We start from the raw sequence: 19,299 nt of genomic DNA, 5'->3' as shown, positions 1-19,299 counted from the left end.
AAAACCTGTTTGGACACTCTTACTGCCAGCTGTCCTGTGTAGGTCTGTTTTGCCTCCTTCACATCAGTCTCATCTGAGCCCCCGTCATCCAACTCTACCAAGCCACCCACACCACAGGATGGGGCCTCACCTCTCACCTCCCCTTGAGATTCACAGCATGAGAAGCTTGAATATAGCCACAGCACTGTTCTACTCCCCAGCGTCCGAAGAACCCAGGGCTCCCAAAGCATTGTTATTTGTCCAGACGGGACAAGACGGACTGTCCAGATCTTCTCCACTTGCCATCTCAAGTAAAACACTAGGATGCTACAAAACGAAGGCTGGCCTTTCCACCCTTGCTCTGTATCTTAGCTTGCAGACCTCACATTATTTCCATTGCCAGTCCTTTTGGAAAATGAACAGTTGGATGAGCCAGGAGGGAAGGGAGAAGGAGGGAGGGGAAAAAAAGAACACACGAACTCTTTCTTAAGAAATCAGAAGGGCAGTAGGCGGACGAAAGGACTCTGTTTGTTTCTTGCTCTTGGCATGGTGGTCAAGAGCATGGGCTTTGATGGAGCCAGGTGCTCAGCCCAGCTGTGCTGTTTTTTATCCATGTGATTCTAGGCAGAGCTTTCTACTGCTCGGAGTCTGTTTCTTCAACTCCTCAAAAAAAAAAAAAAAAAAAAAGGATGATTATACTTACATTCAAGAGTTGCTTTGAAGATGAACTCAGATAATACAACAGAGCTCTTAGGCATGTGGTAAGTTGTCAGTAAATCGTAGCTGTTATTATTTTATTATCATCAACAAGCATAAAGAAGAGAAAGGTAGACTTTTGTTTATCAGAGCAGAAAACTAAAAAAAAAATTGCTAGAGCTCATAAAAGATGATAGAATAATCTTTTGGGACTGTCAGCATTTTAGACTTCAGACATTGAAATATCAACAGGATGGACCATCTGTCACGGGTGTTGTAGAGAAGATTACCACTTCGAGGGTCCTTCTGTGAGGGATAGTAGAGGAAGGCCATTGTATTAAATCATCAGGGCTTCTCCTTAGCTACCAGATGCTCTGAGTTTTGCCGCTCTTCCAAGAGCTTACCACACTCTGATCTTTGGAGATAGCTTGGCATCATTCCTTCTGTCTGTCTGTCTTATGACATAAACCTAAAAGTCCCAGATGTAGTATTTCTTGGGTAGTGGAAGATCCTCTGAGTTTTTATCTGATGCAGTTTTGAACCTCTCTTGATGGTGATGCTGTCCAATTAGAGAGCCAGGTCTTCTGGGACACCTGGCTGGCTCAGTCGGCTGAGCGTCTGACTCTTGATTTCAGCTCAGGTCAGTATCTCATGGTTCATGAGTTCAAGCCCTGCATTGGGCTCTGTGTTGACATTGAGAAGCCTGCTTGGGATTCTCTCTCTCCCTCTCTGCCCCTCCCCCACTTGCTCTCTCTCTCTCTCTCTCTCTCTCTCTCAAAATAAATAAACTTGAAAAAAAATTCTACTGAAAAAACAAGCCAGCTCTTCCTATGCCTAGTGCATTCCTATCAGCATGTTACTGACACGGGAGAACCTGAGCTCTTTGGGCAGATAGATTTGGGTTTGAATCCCTCTAGGCTGGCTGTGTGACCCTGAGTAAGTGGTTTACTCTCTCCGAGCCCCGTTTCCTTATTTATCAGGAAATGATACCCCTGTGTGAGTGCTCTGGTTTGGGGGGAGGTTTAGAGATAATGTCCACATAGTGACTAGCACAATCTGAAACAGTGTGTGGACTTTCGGACACAGGAACCAGAAATTATAACAATAAACACAATAATAATAGTTAATATTATTGATATTGCTAGTTATTCAACATATTTTTTAAACTATCAAAAGACTGCTTCATTTGAAGCAGCCACAGAGAAATGAATACCTTGCCCTTGGTTGGGGAGAGAACACTGCAGAGAGATGAGAAAGACTTGATTGGCAGAAGTTTGGGGCTCTCTGTGCGTGTATGTGTGTGTGTGTGTGTGTGTGTGTGTGTGTGTGTGTGTGTTTACAAAATTGGCAGTCCTAAAAAGAAGTTACAAGAGTAGCTACCCAGGGAGAAACTGATCACAAAGCCGAGTGTAAGCAAGAATTATGCTTTCCTTCTGTGCTACAGGAGTGCCGCACCCTCTGGGGGCTGCTTTTCATTTGTAATCTGAGTAACTCAGTCGAGCTGCCGACAGCCAACCTTGCATTGATTGGGAACTCTGCAGGGGCGCTTAGGCACCAGGGCACCCCGGGACCATCGTTTCTCTTATTAGTCATCACTCTCCATGGTGAGCGTGTGTGTGTGTGTGTGTGTGTGTGTGTGTGTGTGTGTGTGCGCGCATGCACGCATGTGTGTCCGTGTCATAGTGCTGGGACGATTATTCTCGGCCTTTGTGGGACCTGGTGGAGAGAACTGCAGATAAGAGCTCTGTCCAGACGTAGCCTCTGACAGCAGAAGGCCCTGTCCTTAGGCTGACCCCAGCCCCCTATCAAAGGGCCTGCCTGAGAAAGCTCCATGCTGCCCAGAGACTGTTTTAGTCAACACCTGACGTAGACCACTGACTTTTCTTTCTTAGGCCATTTACTAAAAAGGTCTTATAATTGTAAAGATGCATCTCTTAAAACTCAAGTGTTCTTCTCAAGGAAAAGCCTTTCATTTTAAATATACTGATCAGAAGGATAGGACCTCTGTCTTCCAGTCTCTGCAGGAGGGTAGAATCCTAACTTCGATGACAGCCAGCTGGCAGACACAGCTGGCCTAATCTCATTTATCCTGACCAAGCCTTTGTAAATTTCCTCCTCTCTGACTCGGCTGAGCCCCTGCTCCCCCTAACTCTCCCTTCAGAACACCCAGATCGTTTTTGCACAAATGAAATGGAGTCCCGCTTTTCGCCCTGCTGTCAGTAGTTACTGAGTAAAATAGAAAATAAAATCTGTTTTTACCACTTTAATTATTGTCCACTGTGTTTGTCTTGGCCTTGGAAAGGCTCTCACAGGGCAGAGTGGATGTATTTCTTTGATGTCTGGTCACCGGCAGAGGGTCAAGGGATGTTTCTCTTCTTTCTTTCCTGAACAAGAGACTGCGTCAGGCCATTGTGACAGTGCCTGGATATTAACACAATGGACATAAAATGGGAATGATAATAATACCTGCTTAATGAAGTTGTCCTGAGGCTTAATTAAGTTAATGGAGCTAATTGACCTGGAGAAGCAGAGTATTTCAGACTCCTCACCCTCCCCTGGGACGCACTAAGTCTTCCAGGAATCTTACAGCTCTCAGGCACACAGACCCTTTCCTTTGGGGATGTCAGAGAATGTCCCTGGTGAAGGTGAGAGACATGGTATGGTTATCGAGCACTTAAGTATGTGCCAGGCACTAAGCAAGACCCTCTATCCTTTGTCTCAGGTAGGTCTTCCAACAGAACTTCTGTTGGTAAGGTAAGGAGGGAAAAGCAATTTGGCAGATTGGCCACCAGAATTTATCTCTTTTCCCTCTTCTTAAACCCCATCGGAGAGATAGCAGGAAGGAGGGGAGGAATGAGGGAGGGAGGGAGGAAGGTATTATCTTACAAAGAGCACAGAATAGACCAGGAGAGATTTAGATGGATTCTGGGAGGTGGAAAACAGAAAAGGTGATGAGTGGCATCGAAGAACAGAGACAGTTATAACCGGCATTTTGAGGCACAGAGTACTAGGGAAGGCAGGAATGAGTTGGTACTTAGAAACTGTACATGGAGCTTTGACCCTCCCGATCCCCCTGCCCCTCCCTGACACAGTCAGACAACTCCCTCTCCTCCCACCCCTCACCCCTGCCACACGGAAGTAGAATTTCTATATTGATAAACGAGAAAAGCCCAGGACTCTTGGGGTCAACAGGGATAGCAGACAGTTGGAAAGAGAAATGGGAAAACCCTGGGGCCTCTCAGCTCCCTTGTCCTCCTCATCCAGATTCTTGGAGGATTTTTATCTGGAGAAACGGACAGATCCATGAGAAAAGACGTCAAGATACTGAAATCTTGTGGTTCTCCAATGAACAAGCTGACTCACTGCCTCATCGTCTTAGGAGAAGTTTCATCAGCCAACACCATACCCCGCATGCGTGGAACTCACGAAGGGCTTTCTAGAGTCCTCTCTTCAGTCTGATCACCACTCAGTGCAGGAAATCTCCAGGCTGAAAGGGAAAGACCCAAATAAGCAAGAAACAAGGCGAGAACAAGAAAAATGTACAGTATTTAAATAAGGGGAGGTAAATATTAGGAGGATCAGCTAAAGCAGTGGAGAGTGGCTGCCCCAGGGAGCAAGATTCAGGATCGAGGAGGATTGAAACTGCTGAGTTTCATGGTAAGACTTTTAGCACTCTTTGATTTTTCTTTAAATGTGTGTATTTGGCAAATATAAAATTTAATTTTATAATCTTACGGGAAAGAAATGCTTCCCATTGAACAGAGGAGTCAACGGAGGCTCAGAAGGGTAAGGTGACTGGCCCAGTGTGACGGCAGGCAAATCATAGAGCCAGATTCGAACCCACAAGTATCTGTCTTAAAACCTCAGGATGTTGCTCCTTCTCCTGAGTGATTCCGTGCTCGCTATGTAAAAATCAGTTAAAGAAAACCAGCCTCTGACAGGTAACATTCCCCTTACGAGCCTTCTGTGAGGTCAGTTCGAGTGAGTCGAGTGTTCAGTAAAGTCTTCAAGTCCCTCATTAAGGGAATGAGACTGGGGGCTCTGGGCTGTTCACTGCATGATTCCAGGCACGATCTCCGTTGTGGCCCAGACGGTTATTGCTGCAACTCAATATGGTGGCCCCCAAGGACTCCCGGAAGACAGCAAAGAATGAGAAATCCATGGCCTTAAAATACATTATTGATGTCTGACTGCATTGGGAACCAGGGAGTTTGGAGGCATCCTTTTAGAGTTTTGTTTTTTTTCTTTTTTCTTTTTTTTTTTTTTTCAAATCTCCTTCCTTTTCCAAAATAAATAAATAAAATGGACTCCATGCCAGAAATCCAAATCTTTGTAAGCGTTTCTGTTTCAAGTGTTAGCAGGAGTTTTCATAGTTTGGGTTGCCCCAAGAAATGCCAACCTCTTATTTTCTCTCCTGCCATTAAAGGCAAGCAATGCAGGGCTTCTAGAGGTTTAACCTCTAAGTTGATCAATGAAGACAGTTGAGGAGGGAGAAAGACCTTGAGAAAGACATACTGTGTCTTGATTCAGGGTCTGACAACTCCTATGCATTTGGGACTGATATTGGGGAATCCAAGGATTGGTGGCTTTTCTTTTTAGTGGAAAGCACCCTTATCCAGGTCAATTTGGAATAATAATAGTTCTGTTCATCAAAGGCCATCTCTTAGAGGCCTTCTCTGACTGCCTACCTACCCAACCATGGGATAGGTTAGGTGTTTAGGTTTAGGTTTCTATGGAAGCCCTTCTACTTCCTTTCTAGCATGAGTGGTAGCACGAACTGTGCTTAAATGGAATTGTTGGTTTATTTTTCAACTTACTTTCCTGATTATAACCTTTGCAAGGTTAGGGACTGTGCCTGTCTTGTGCAGTACAGTATTTCCTCACCTGGCACACAGCAGCCTTAATAAATATTTCCTGATAGACCAAAAGAATAGAATATTGTAACTCAACGGTACATTCTCCCCAGACCAGTGTTTTTATTTTTTATTTTTCTGAGTGGTATGCCACCTTCCCATCCTTATTACTTAGAATCGCTGAAATGTGACATTCATGCTTAGCAAAGGTTTTTTTTTTTTTTTTTTTTTTTTTTTTGGTCGTTAAAAAAGCAATCCTAGACAATGTGTGTGTGTAGAGTGGGGTGACTACACACGCGTGTTAGAATGACTGACGCAATCTCCATCTGGAGAACAATCATCACTCCCTCAGCCACTGCCACTGAACCCTTTTTCTGAATGCCTCTTGTGTGTATGTGTGTCACCATATCCAGTCTTTCAGCTTTCCAGATCTTAAAAATTCGTTGGGAAATTTCTCTGCTCCATCTGACTTAATCCTTTGTTATAGCAGAGTGTACCAGGACCTCTGTCTTGATATGTCTGTGATCTTGTCCCTTTTCACCAGTCTCAGGCTTCAAGCAGTGAGAAGGGAACTTAATCGTTCTTGTTGGCTGCCATCTTGTTTCTCTCCTCCTCCTCTTTATTTTTCCTAAAATAACTGCAACACTAAGTTGTTAAAGCCTACAACTCATAGCAGAGTTTAGCTAGACAAAAGGCTGATAAGCTCTAAGATAGCTGAGATGCCAAAGAAATTTAATAGTACCCTAATATGGCTTATGAATGGAATGGAATGGGTAGTTACAAGCCTCTTACCACATCTCATGGCTGGAGTGAGTCCAACACATAGGATCTAGAAGGGATTTTAGTGGATAGAAGGTCCAACCACCTCATTTTATAGTTGAAAGGTGCACAGAGTGGAAGTGAGTCCTCCCAAGTCAAGTAAATCCCTTTCAGCAATTGAAGAATGAATTTGGTAATGAGAATAATATTTTAAGATATTATTTATTTGTTTTCATCTCCTACCACAATAATCATGTTCCCAGAGAGCTGTTGTACCATTAGAGCCCCAGGGAAAACAAGAGAAAAAAACCCTTTGGCTCAGAAAAGAGCAGGATAAGATATAAGTGAAATTCTCATAAAAGAAGAAGGATAGAAACCCCCCTTTAGCCCCTGGCTCAGAATGGGTGAAACTAAGTAAAAGTGGATGTTGGGAGACACATGGATCCTGCCCATTTCTTTTCAGGATCAAGCCTGGAGGGTAGGTTGGGATTTGGGGACTTGACTCCTCCCTAGCTGCCCCAATATTAATATGGAGACTTCTGTATCAAAGTGATACTAATATAATAAGATTGGAAGGGAGAGAGACAGAGACAGTGACTGGATTAGCATTCCCAAGTGATGTTAGAGTCCTATGTTGTAAAGTGGACCAAGAAATTTTCCTGTGCATCACCGTGGAAGAGAAAGAGTGTAGAGAAGAGTCTATTATTTGGGAAGTTTCCCAGGGTGAGGAAATTACCCTGCCAGTAGGGGCTACCGTACAGGAATCCTGGAGCTGGGGCCTTGAAATCAAGTATATCCAGCCCAATATGGGGTTGAGTCAGAATGTGAGTCCCGACAAAATAAGAAGACAGTCACTGAATTCAGCAGCTCCAGACTTCTCCCTCAGATCCTGATTAGTGATTATCTGGGCACAGTGCATTTCTGCAGAGAGTGGGGAAGCCAGAAGTACGGAAGCACCCAAGGTCGGCCTCTTCCCCTCTCCCCACTGCCCATAATCTATCTTGGGAGTGATCAGGAGAAGAGGAGGGAATTGGGAAGTCAATCTCGTCCAAAAAAAGCGTGCGTTTCATATAAAAATTGTTTACATTATTGAACAGGATCTGGCTTGCTGTATTTGGGCTAAATGTAGAGCCCTCCACTCCGCCATTTACCTACCCATCCACCAAAGGAAGGTGGGAATTCCTACAGAGTGTGATGCTAGTCATAGGAGGTAAATAAAGTACACTTTACATACCTCAGTGTCATGGGAACATATTGGCCACCCACTTACAGGTTTTCAGTGTCATTGCTGAACTTTCTTATCTGCTTTAATTCAGCCTGGTGCTAACGGCAGGTGCTTACTCATAGGTGCTTACTGGTGAGCCTTATTGGTAAGCCATGGAGATCTTAGGGGTGTTTGGAAAATGAGTAAGTAAAAAAGGGTCATGGATTTAGTCTTTTTGTGAGTGATGTTCTCTATCCCTTCCATGAATAGTGGGTATGATAGACAATTCAATGAAGCCTTCCCTTCCTAGTTGAAGGACAAGTTCATGTGTCCCTATAATAATGATACCTTTGTTCTTCACAGCCTTAGCAGCTGGAGTGATAGTGTCGTTCTTTAATTAGAGGGAGGAATATAAGAATTATTTAACCCAACCCCTTCATCTCACAGGTGGGAAAAGCAAGGCTTTGTGATATAAGGTGGTTTACCCATGGCTACCAAGAAAGTTAACAGCAGAAGCAAGCCCAGAACTCAACGCATCCTAATTCCTGGTGTTCTAGACTAGTCTGCTCTATATTTTGCAACCTTCTCTGTACATAAGAGATCACACCTAAGGAGAAAACCATCTGGTGTACATGAGTGAAGCAGTTGCCACTGGAGGATAAGAGGATGAACTCTGATGACTTCTGGGAACTTTGGTTACTGTCTCACCTCTGAGACTCAGTTCCAGGACACTTTTCCCTTGAGCTTTGGCACATCCAAAACTTGATACCCCTAGGAGAAGAAGCAGCACAGCCACTGGGACTTGAAAAATTCCAAGAAAACACTGACATGTGGATGGCAGGAATCACAGTGTTCTCTTTCTTCTCTAACAGAATCCGCAGGATGCCAAAAAGACAAATGCATTTTTTCTCCTCCAAATTATTCCTCCTACAAATGCTAAGTATCTCCATCTGGGAGACATTTAACATTTCAAGGAGTACTCGCCACGTATCAACTGTCTCCCCAAAATAACTCCCCTTCTTGCTGTAGGAACTGCCAAGATCCAGCCCAGACAGAAGGGAAACAGTGTGTCTGGGAGGCCTCAAGTTAGAGAGCAAGAACAGCCATCCCCTCACCTGGGACCATCCCCTCTTCTCTCTTCAGAGTGTATTTCGATGACACAGAGTCTGGATGTCATTGCATCCCTCTCCTCAAAGGCTGGGTTTCCAGAAAACATTTCCTCCGTGACATCCCGCCACATGATTGTCTCATGTTTCTTCTGACTCCTTCAGTTCATTCAGATACATACAGGAAGTCACATACATTTCCTGATAGACCGAGTAAGAGCGTGTCTCATGAAAGATGGCGGTGATGGGAATATCTGAGCTCTGAATAAGATCCAAGAACTTGTCTTCACCACTTTCCTTTCTGCTCCGCTTGAATTTGCCAAATCCAGCCATGGGGGAAATGAACACTGCACTGACGTCTCCAGGCCATGGATCCTGCATTTATCCATTGCCCACCTCCTGTTTATTTGTTACCTACAGTGTGGTGGTAGCTAGGAGAGAGCCAAGGAGACAGGAGACACACAGGCTTGGTCATCACAGCGTGCTGTGTGACTAAGGGGGGAGGTGTATAAAATATGTCCACAAGTGTCACTGCATCTGGGTAGAATGGTACAGGAAATCCCGCTAAAGGACCATAAGAATGGCAAGAAGGCACTGCCAGCCTTTGTGGTATACATGGCACTTGTCCTAACACCTTTAAGGAGGAGGATTAGAATTTCAACATGTGGAGATCAGTTGAGTGAAAGACGTCTCCGGTGCGTGGAAAAGCTTGAGGAGACAATTCAATGTTGTAAAGGAGTCCGGAGCTGGATTTCATTTATTCATTCCCTCCTTCATTCATTCAGTACAAGTGACATGTTCTTAGCTCAGAGTATGTTCAGGGCCATAGAGCTAGGACCTGGGCATATGAAGATACATAAAAGATGACCACAAGAGTCTTACCTAGTGGGCGCATCAGAGAAGTGGAGGAGAAAGTGCAGTGTAGGGTGGCAAGAACCATAACCAAACAGAGGTGGGGACTTGCTTCAGGCTTGGGAAGCCAGGAAAGACCTTCTGCAGGGGAAGAAAGCAGATGCCAAAGATGGAACAAGTACTTTCCAAGCAGTGCTTGGCTCTGCAGGCAGACTGGGGGGGGCCACTGCCAGGTGGGTAGGTGACGAAAGAGTGGAACCTGCTTAAGCTGTTTGCGTTTTCTTAGCACAGGAGTTCCTCCATCCGTGCTTCTGTTTATGGTGATGCAGTGGAAACAGCAAGGCTGTTGATTCACACCAACACCGGGAGTCCTGCTGTCAGCCTGTGACGGGTAGGAAGGTCTAGCTCTGAAATGTGCGGCACTGCCGTTGACCACTTGTTCGCCAGTGTTCTCGTCCCATTTTATGCTGTTGATTCTCTTTTCCTCAGCACGTTGGTCTCGGTTGCCAATGACTTCGTTGAGGACAGGGAGTAAGCCCTTAGAGCCGTTAGCACAGGGCTGAGTCACATAATAGATGCCCATTGTATACCTGATGACCCATTGGCATGGGTGTGTGTGTGTGTGTGTGTGTGTGTGTGTGTGTGTGTGTGTGTGTGGGTGTGTGTGTGGGTGTGATTCCGTGGGGGCTGCAATAGGGGATTGTTCTTGTTTTTGACAGACTATAATATTTCTCCAGCTTTTCTTTTCATTGGTGATGCTTTCTTATTATGTGCAATCCTTTGTTCTCTTATGTATGAATGATAGTTTATTGGCTGGGAACAGAATCTTCTGAAAGGAAACATTTTTAGGTAATGTATGTGTTTATAGGTGGTCCGCATCAGTGACTTGCCACCAGAACACCTGTCATCAGATGGTTAAAAATTTTAAAAAGTATCTATTTTGAGTTTTTTGTAAACTCAGATATTTGTTAAACCCCTGTGTATCATTTAAAGGGGAGGAAGTATTGCTTTATACCAAACATTTAAAAGTATTGTTGATTATTAAAAAGAAAGAAAAGTTAAAAATAAAAAATCTAGTGTCATTGTTAATATGTTGCTATGTTTGTTGCATATCTTTGTATTCTTTTATGCATGTGTATATATGCACTGTGTGCTTTTAAAAATTAGGATTGTAGGGGCACCTGGGTGGCTCAGTCGGTTAAGCATCCGACTCTTGATTTCAGCTCATGTCATGACCTCATGGTTTGTGGGTTTGAGCCCCACATTGGCCTCTGTGCTGGCAGCATGGAGCCTGCTTGGGGTTCTCTCTCTCTCTCTGTCTCTCTCTCTCTCTCTCTCTGTCTCTCTGTCTCTCTTTCTCCCTTTGCCCCTCCACCACTTGTGCTCGCTCGCTCTCTCTGTCAAAATAAGTAAACATTAAAAAAAGAAAAAACATAAATAAAAATTATGATTGTTGGTTACATCCTGACTTAGAGGATGCATTTTAAAATACTGTAAGTAGCATGTAGACATTAAATCCTTTTATGTGAACATAATTTTTAATGGCTGCACCGTGCACCATGTGAGAATCTAAGTCTTGAGGGGAGAATCGGAATTAATCCAATCCACAAATAAATACGGAATTTCTGCTTTGATAAGGAGATGCTCCAGTAAGAGTACACGATAGGGGATTTGACATGGGGGTCAGAAAAAGCTTCCACATCACAAGAGGGTGATGACTCATTGGAATCCAAATGATAATTCCAAGTGCCCCTAGCGCGCTAGGCAGGGATGGCATAGATATGGCATGAGAAGGGACTCCCAGGAAAGATGACAGTATGTGCAAAGTACTGGCAACAGGGAACGGGGGACCTTTTGGGGACTTCTGTTGTGTAACTGATTTTCACTGCTTACTTGTATGTCTTTACATCACCTCCTGGCCATCTTACTGACCTCTTTCATTTTCCTGTTGTGTTTTCTAGAGCTACACGCATATTGTTTCCCACTCATCCTAAGACCATTCATGATTTCAGCCTTTGCCGGGAGTCAGGCCCCTTGCCTGTGTCTGCTTGTGTAATCCTCACTGTCCTTTATGGGAAGGGTTCAGTGTTCCTCATACACAGGAAACTCACACTTGTACCAGCCAAGGAATTTACCAAAGTGGTGTTCAGTTGCTAGTGAGTGATGCAGCTGGGATCCAGACCCAACCCTAACGTCATTGTGTGTGTGTGCATCCGGCCTGGCATTAAGCTAACCTTTTTATAATTTTTTTGATGATAAATTAAAAAAAATTATATTTGATTCTCAACCCCTGTACTAAGAGTCAAAGCATCAAGCAATTTCTATTTTCTTTTGTTAAATAGGGAATTCTTTTTTTTATTGTGGAAAGAACACTTAACATGAGAGCTACCCTCTTAACAAATTTTTAAGTGTACAATACAGTGATGCCATGTGTAAGCATACTTTTGTACGGCACATTTCCAGAATGTACTCTTCTTGTAAAACTGCAACTTTATACGTACAAGTTGAACAGCTGCTCACTTTTCCCTCCTCCCCGCAGCGCCCGGAAATCAGCATTCTACTGTTGCTCTGAGTGTGACCATTTCAGATGCCTCATGCAGTATTTGACCTTCTGTGGCTGGCTTATTTCACTTAGCAGAATGTCCTCAGCATTCATGCGTGTTGCTGCATGTGGCAGGATTTTCTTTTTTCTTTAAGGCTGAATAATATTCCACTGCATATGTAAACACCACATTTTCTTGATCCATTCCTGTCAGTGAACATTTAGGTTGTTTCCGTATCTTGGCTCTTGGAAATCATTCTGCAGTAACATGAGAGTGCATATATGTTTGAGATCCTGATTTTAGATTTTTTTTTTTTTTTGGATAAATACCCAGTAGTGGGATTGCTGGATCATAAGGTAGTTCTGTTTGTGATTTTTTTGAGAAACCTCTGTACAGTTTTCCACTCTGGCTGTACCACTTTATGTTCCCACCACCAGTGTGAAAGGGTTACGGTTTCTCCACGTCCTTGCCAACACTTGCTATCTTTTGCCTCTTTGGTAATTGCCATCTAATGGGTGAGACATGATAGCTCGTTGTTTTATTTATTTATTTATTTATTTATTTATTTATTTAACTTCTATTTTAGAGAGAGAGAGACAGAGAGAGAGAGAGGGAGAGGGAGAGAGGGAGAGAATCATAAGCAGGCTCCATGCTCAGTGTGGAGCCTAACATGGGGCTCGATCCTACGACCCTGGGATCACGACCTCATCCGAAATCAAGAGTCAGATGCTCAACCGACTGAGCCACCCAGGTGCCCCATCTCAGTGTCATTTTAATTTGTAACCTAGTATTTTGGAGGGTTTTTTTTACTTCTCTTTTTAAATATCTAAACTGTTAAAAAGCAGGGACCTTAATTTTGTCCACGACATTAATGGTTGTGTTTCTGGTGTTTGTAGGTGGGTAAAGAACTGGTTATTGATACCTGGAAGCTGTTCTTTTACAAGGTTAGCAAAGTCTCTATTCCAAGATTTCTGCCTTTTTAAATAAGGCAGAGGTGAATATCAAATTTTGTCAGAAACCTTTTAAGTATTTGATGATGGTCTTTCCTCTTTGACCCACTGATATGATAAATTATGTTAATAGACTTCTAAATATTAATTGACTCCTGACAGTAAATCATCCTTGGTTTCCTGGAGTAAAATCTGCTGGGTCCTGGTGAATTACTCTTCCCAAGCATAGCTGAGTCGGGGTGCTAGTGTTTTATTTTGTGCGTTTATGCCAGTAAGTAAGATTGGACTGAAGCTTCCTCCTTCCCTGTTCGTAGTTGTTAGATCTCAGCAATAGAGTTATGTCAACCTCACTAAAGAAATTAGGACACATTTTCTCTTTTTATTTCTTCTTGAACAAAACATGGGAGTTACTTATTTTTGAAATGTTGAAATAGTTAACATTTAGAATAATTCAGGCCAAGTACCTTCTTCAGAGGTGATTTTTATGACTTGTTCAATTTCTACAAAGTTAGTGTTCTACTCCGATTTCCACAGAGTCAATTTTTTATAATTTGTGTTTTCCTAGAACACCATCAATATTACAATTTTCATATTTATTTGGTATATGATTATTATTTATTATACATGGCATTATCTTAAAAATTACTAATTTGTAGGATTTTTAAAAAATTCGCATTTCTCCATAGTGTTGAGAGGCTAACTAAAGCACTGGTCAGAAGTCCGTTGTGGAGCAAGGTGGCCGGATTTTAATCTCACCTCTGCTGCTTGCCTCTTGGGTGATCTTAGGCTCACCAGTTCTCTGTTGTCTTCCTCACTTTCTTCATTTGTAAAATGAGGGTAACAATAGTACCCTCCTTGTAGCGTTGTTAATAAGAGTTAACCAGAGCCAGGCACAAAACTAATAATGTTAGCTATTATTCTGTTTTCTAATTTTTTAACATTTCTGTTTAAAAACAAAATGGTATTCAGGTTTATATATTCACTATGCAGGTTATAGATTTGTTTCCATACATTACTGGGTTTTAAAAAAAGTCTCCCCTTCATTTCTTTCTTATACTTTTCTTAGTTTTCACTTGCTGCCTTTGAAAAAAATCTCATTGAGGTGCCTTCCTTAGTTCATTTCTTTTCATCCTTTCTTGTTTAATAATAAACTTTCAGGCTAAAATCTTGAACCATCACATTTTTGTATTCTGTGTCTTCTCAGAAAATTTATTTCTAAGTAATCTATAACCAATGTTTTCATTTTTCTCTTTGACGAACATATTATGTAGCAGAGAGTTTTAATTTGTAAAAGCTTGGGCTTTTCTAGTTTTTGTTTGTTCATTTAGATTTTAAAGAATGTTTTCTGTTATATATGCTCAGAAAATAGCAATTTCTATATAATTTTATATACTTTTCAATATATTCACAGAGAATGTGACTTGAACTACCACTTTTTGTTTTGAGTGTGTGTGATCTAATATTATATAAATTTGAGAAACCGTACTAATTGAGCTCTTAAAAGAAGTTTCATTATCTTCTTGGTATAATATTTAAATTTTTTTTACGTTTACTTTTTTTGATAGAGAGAGACAGAGCACAAGTGGGCAAGGGGTAGAGAGAGGAGACACAGAATCCGAAGCAGGCTCCAGGCTCCAGGCTCCGAGCTGGCAGCACAGAGCCTGACACAGGGCTCAAACACACAAACAGCAAGATTATGACCTGAGCCAAAGACAGATGCTTAACCGACTGAGCCACCCAGACTCCCCTTCTTGGTGTAATATTTAAAAGTCTTCTCAATCAATCTCATATTATGAACATCCTGTACATTGTTATTTATTTTGGTCTACTTAATGGGTCAAAAACTCTTGAGAGTTAAAATCTCTCAGCACCAAAGTATATATGTTCTCTGTCCCTTGTATTGCTAGGAATTTAGTTTAAGGTATTTAATGATTTCAATAAGTAAGCATTGTGACTGTTGGTGTGCCTTGTACATTGTGTATTTATCAGTATAAAATAATCTGTTCTATTTAAGATACTTTACTTGAATTCTACAGTGCCTGACAATCATTTTGTAGCTCCCAGGTTAACTTTGGTTTGCAATAGACCGGCACCTCTTTCATATTTTTTTCTATTTAACCCAAATAAGTAATTTTGTTTTTTAGGTCTGGCCAGTGGAAACAGCATAAAGTTGGATTCAGAGTTTTTTGTTTGTTTCAAGTTTTTAAATTCCAGTTAGTTAACTTATAGTGTAATATTAGTTTCAGGAGTAAAATTTAGTGATTCATCACTTACATACAACACCCTGGTCAGCATGACAAGTGCTTTCCTTAATACCCATAGCCCATTTAGCCCATCCCCCCCACCTCCCCTCCAATAACCCTCAGTTTGTTCTGTGTAATTAAGAGTCTGCTTTATGGTTCACCTCTCTTTTTCCCCCTATGTTCATCATTTCATTTATTTTATTTTGCTTTATTTTATTTTATTTTATTTTATTTTATTTTATTTTATTTTTAATATCGATTCAAGTTAGTGAACATATAAGTATAGTATTGATTTCAGGAATAGAATTTGGTGATACTTCATTTACATATAACACCTGGTGCCCTTCTTAATGCCCATCACCCATTTAGACCATCCTCCCACCCAACACTCTACCAGCAACCCTCCACTCGTTCTCTGTATTTAACAGTCTCTTATGGTTTGCCTCCCTCTCTGTTTTTTATCTTATTTCATGTTTCCTTCCCCTCTCCTCTGTTCATCTGTTTTGTTTCTTAAATTCCACATATGTGTGAAATCATATATTTGTCTTTCTCTGACTGACTTTTTCGCTTAGCATAATACACTCTAGCTCTATCCATGTTGTTGCAAATGGCAATATTTCATTTTTTGTGATCACCGAGTAATATTCCATTGTGTGTGTGTGTGTGTGTGTGTGTGTGTGTGTGTGTGTACACACACACATACACATACCACATCTTCTCTATCCATTCATCTGTCAATGGACATCTGGGTTCTTTCCATAATTTGGCTATTGTCGATAATACTGCTGTTGATAATCACTGGGTGTGGATATCCCTTTGAGTCACTATTTTTGTATTCTTTGGGTGAATACCTAGGAGTGCATTTGCTGGATCATAGGGTAGTTCTATTTTTAACTTTCTGAGTAACCTCCATACTGTTTTCCAGGGTGGCTACACCAGTTTGCATTCCCACCAGTAGTGCAAGAGGGTTCTCCTTTCTCCACATCCTCAACAACATGTGTTGTTTCCTGTGTTGTTAATTTTAGCCATTCTGACAGGTGTGCATTGGTATCTCATTGTAGTTTTGATTTGTATTTCCCTGATGATGAGTGATGTTGAGCATCTTTTGATATGTCTGTTGGCCATCTGGATGTCTTATTTGGAAAAATGTATGTCTTTTGTCCATTTCTTCACTGGATTGTTTGTTTTTTGGGTGTTGAGTTTTCCAGTCTCTGAGTCTCTGACTTTTCGTTGGGGAGCTTAAAAAAATATGCATTCATTGCCATAAACATGTTTGCTTGGGTTTATTTCTATCATTTGTTTTCTTGTTTCCTCAGTTTTATTAACTGTTCCCCATCCATTTTTTTTTTAACTATAGGTGGCATAATAATGAAGTAGTTAAAAAGAAACCTGGAACAGGTCCAGCTCTCTGACTGACTATGGGCATTGTGTCCCATAACCAGGAGTAGTTTGAGGCATAGAGATTGCCTGGAGTGCACCCAGAAAAGTGTGTCCCAGTAAAAGTTGCAACATATTGCCATATGAGGATTAGATGAAGAATTAGACTGGGGGAAAAGTTGAAGTGCTGATTGGAGAGTTAGGGACAGGGAGAGGAGGCAGTGGGGGGCAGAGGGAGGAATGGAGAGATTGGAGTGATTTTGTAGAGCTTCTGGATCAGAATCCTAGGTAATATGTAGGTCTTAGGAAGTCAGAGCTATGAAAAATATTCCAAGGTTGGACTCTGTTCCTCCCTACAGTTATGAGTTCACAATCATTAGAGATGTACAAGAAACAACTGGACAACATCAGAATGCACTTTAACTGATTCATATTTTGAGCAGAGGCTGCAACTCATTCATATCTACATCTTTTCAAATTCTGAAGATCTTTAATTACTTGAGAGATAGTGATGTTCATAAGAATTTAGTCTCTTCTAAATTTTTTTAACATTTATTTATTTTTGAGAGACAGAGGAGTGGGAGAGGGGCAGAGGGAGAGGGAGACAGAGAATCTGAAACAGGCTCCAGGCTCTGCGCTGTCAGCACAGAGCCCAACACTGGGCTTGAACCCACAGACCCTGAGATCATGACCTGAGCTGAAGTCAGACGCTTAATCAACTGAGCCACCCAGGTGCCCCTAATTTAGTCTCTTCTAAATTTGAAGTCTTTTAAGCTTCTTATATTTAGATTTAGATTCTATAGAATAGCTTTCAAAAGAAAGTCCTGTGCCCAGGTATCCTGTGTGGATGGGTGGCTTGTATGAAGGTCTGTATTTATACAAATGTACATAGAGTTCTTCACCCTGGCAAAATATTAGAATTGGCTGGGGTGCTTAAAAAATACTGACGTCTAGTTCTCATTCAGGGTGTTTGATTTCACCTTTCTGGGTTAGATCCTGGAGAGCGTTTTGTTTTGTTTTGTTTTGTTAACAATCTCTCCAGGAGATTCTAATCTGCAGTCAAGTTAAGCAACATTGGCACAGAGAATGTTACCATTGATTTTCAGTTGGGCACACATGGCAAACATTTGTGATTTGCCTTTGGCACATCCATTTTTCCATTTTGGGGCCACCATCCCTTACTTTGTTTGGGGAGTCATCACTTCTTTCTTTATATCTCTGCAGATTTGAAGGCATTGACTCTGAATTTGGGTGGAACAGGACTGTCAGACTTCACTCAGCCCCACGTTCCCCAGGACTTTTCAAGAGACGTCCTCATTTCAGCTGGATTTCAACCCAGTAGAAGGCTGGAGAAGTGGAGGCCACCCTGGATCCTAAGAAAAGCTGGCACAGAAAAAGGTAGGGTTGAAAGATGGACAGAAACTAAATCCCGATATGACTTGAGCCGTGAATTCAGCCACTCTGGGGTCATCGTGCTCTCCATTTCACAGATGAGGAAACTGAGACTAGGTGCGATTTGATTACTTGTCCCCCAGTGTCAAGACAGGATTTGACTCTATAAGGGTAAAATTTCACAAGTTAGAGAATTTCTGCCCTACTACACCATCACGGCTAGTAAACACGTCATGTCCTCTGAGTGAAACTAAATAATTAAGAATTTTGAAACGAGTAGGTCTGGGTTTGAGTCTGTCAAGGAGATTTTATGCTGTTTTGGCAATGCCTGTGTTGTATGGGATAAATACTTATTTCTGTTTCTCGGGATAAGTCACGGGTTTTGTTTGCTTGGGTTTTTGCTCACTTTCAACAGACAGAGTACTATTACATAAATGGTAATGAGTGTCTCTGTAATTGTCCTCTTTTGCAGATTTTCTTTGGGTATATTCTTGCTGGTTCCCCAAATGTAAGTGCACAGCAGAGAGTATGGAAGGTAGAGAATGCTTTGAAAACATGGGGAGAAGAGAGCCAAGAAGCAGTCAAATGTACACCACAGTCTTTTAGGATGGTGTGTTTTATACTTTGTAGAAGAGCTTTCCTGAGCAATCCCAATAGAGTCTTAAAAAAAAAAAACAAACTGAAACCCTGCCAGATAGATCTAGGTGGGCTGGGGAAACTAGGACATAGTAACACCATGTGCTAATAAACCCTTACTGTATCAGTAAGTGACAGGGATGGGATTTGATTTCCAAATGCAGATGCTTTCTTACACTCCACGCCTGCAAAGCACTTCTAATTCCATCACTGTTCCGCTTTGTTGATAACCAGAGTCATTATGAATTTTAAGACGATCAGAGTTATCTTGAAGGTTATCAAGATTTTCTGTTCTTTGGGTGATGTTTATCAGGCTAACCTTGGAACTGCTCAGAAATGGCAGAGTTGTTCTATGAGACGGGGAGCTATGAATCTGGCCTGAGTATTTCTTGAAAAAGAAAGGAAATCGTTTTTAAAAAACATCACACTCCAAGGAGTTCCCCATCTTTCAGACTCGGAGTATCTAATTCCAATAACGAATCAGATGAGAAAGGATATATTCCTATTCTCTCCCAACAAGCACTTTGGTGGGCTCATCTGCTATTCTATAGTGATATTGTCTAACTGTGATGATCCCAAGCATGGCCTTCGTCAGAGCATTTGTGATTCAAAGTCCAAGAAGCAAGTTGAAGCAGTAACACAGCTTACAAACCAATTTAATTACTCTTGACTAGTCACTTGATCAGCTAGCTAGTCAGTGGGATATCAT

General features: G+C 41.7%; 1 long non-coding RNA gene across 1 annotated transcript in view; it reads left to right on the top strand.

The window, feature by feature from the left end:
• LOC122210136 overlaps positions 1-18,716 on the top strand; it is a 433,134-nt gene extending 414,418 nt beyond the window's left edge. Inside the window, exons 3-4 of the long non-coding RNA XR_006197930.1 lie at positions 17,787-17,960; positions 18,427-18,716. This is a non-coding gene — a long non-coding RNA (uncharacterized LOC122210136). The remainder of the gene's footprint in view (positions 1-17,786; positions 17,961-18,426) is intronic.
• Positions 18,717-19,299: the final 583 nt, after the last annotated feature.

The sequence above is a fragment of the Panthera leo genome, chromosome E3, assembly GCF_018350215.1.
Source record: "Panthera leo isolate Ple1 chromosome E3, P.leo_Ple1_pat1.1, whole genome shotgun sequence".
NCBI lineage: Eukaryota > Metazoa > Chordata > Mammalia > Carnivora > Felidae > Panthera > Panthera leo.
This window is presented reverse-complemented; position numbering and strand designations above follow the sequence as displayed.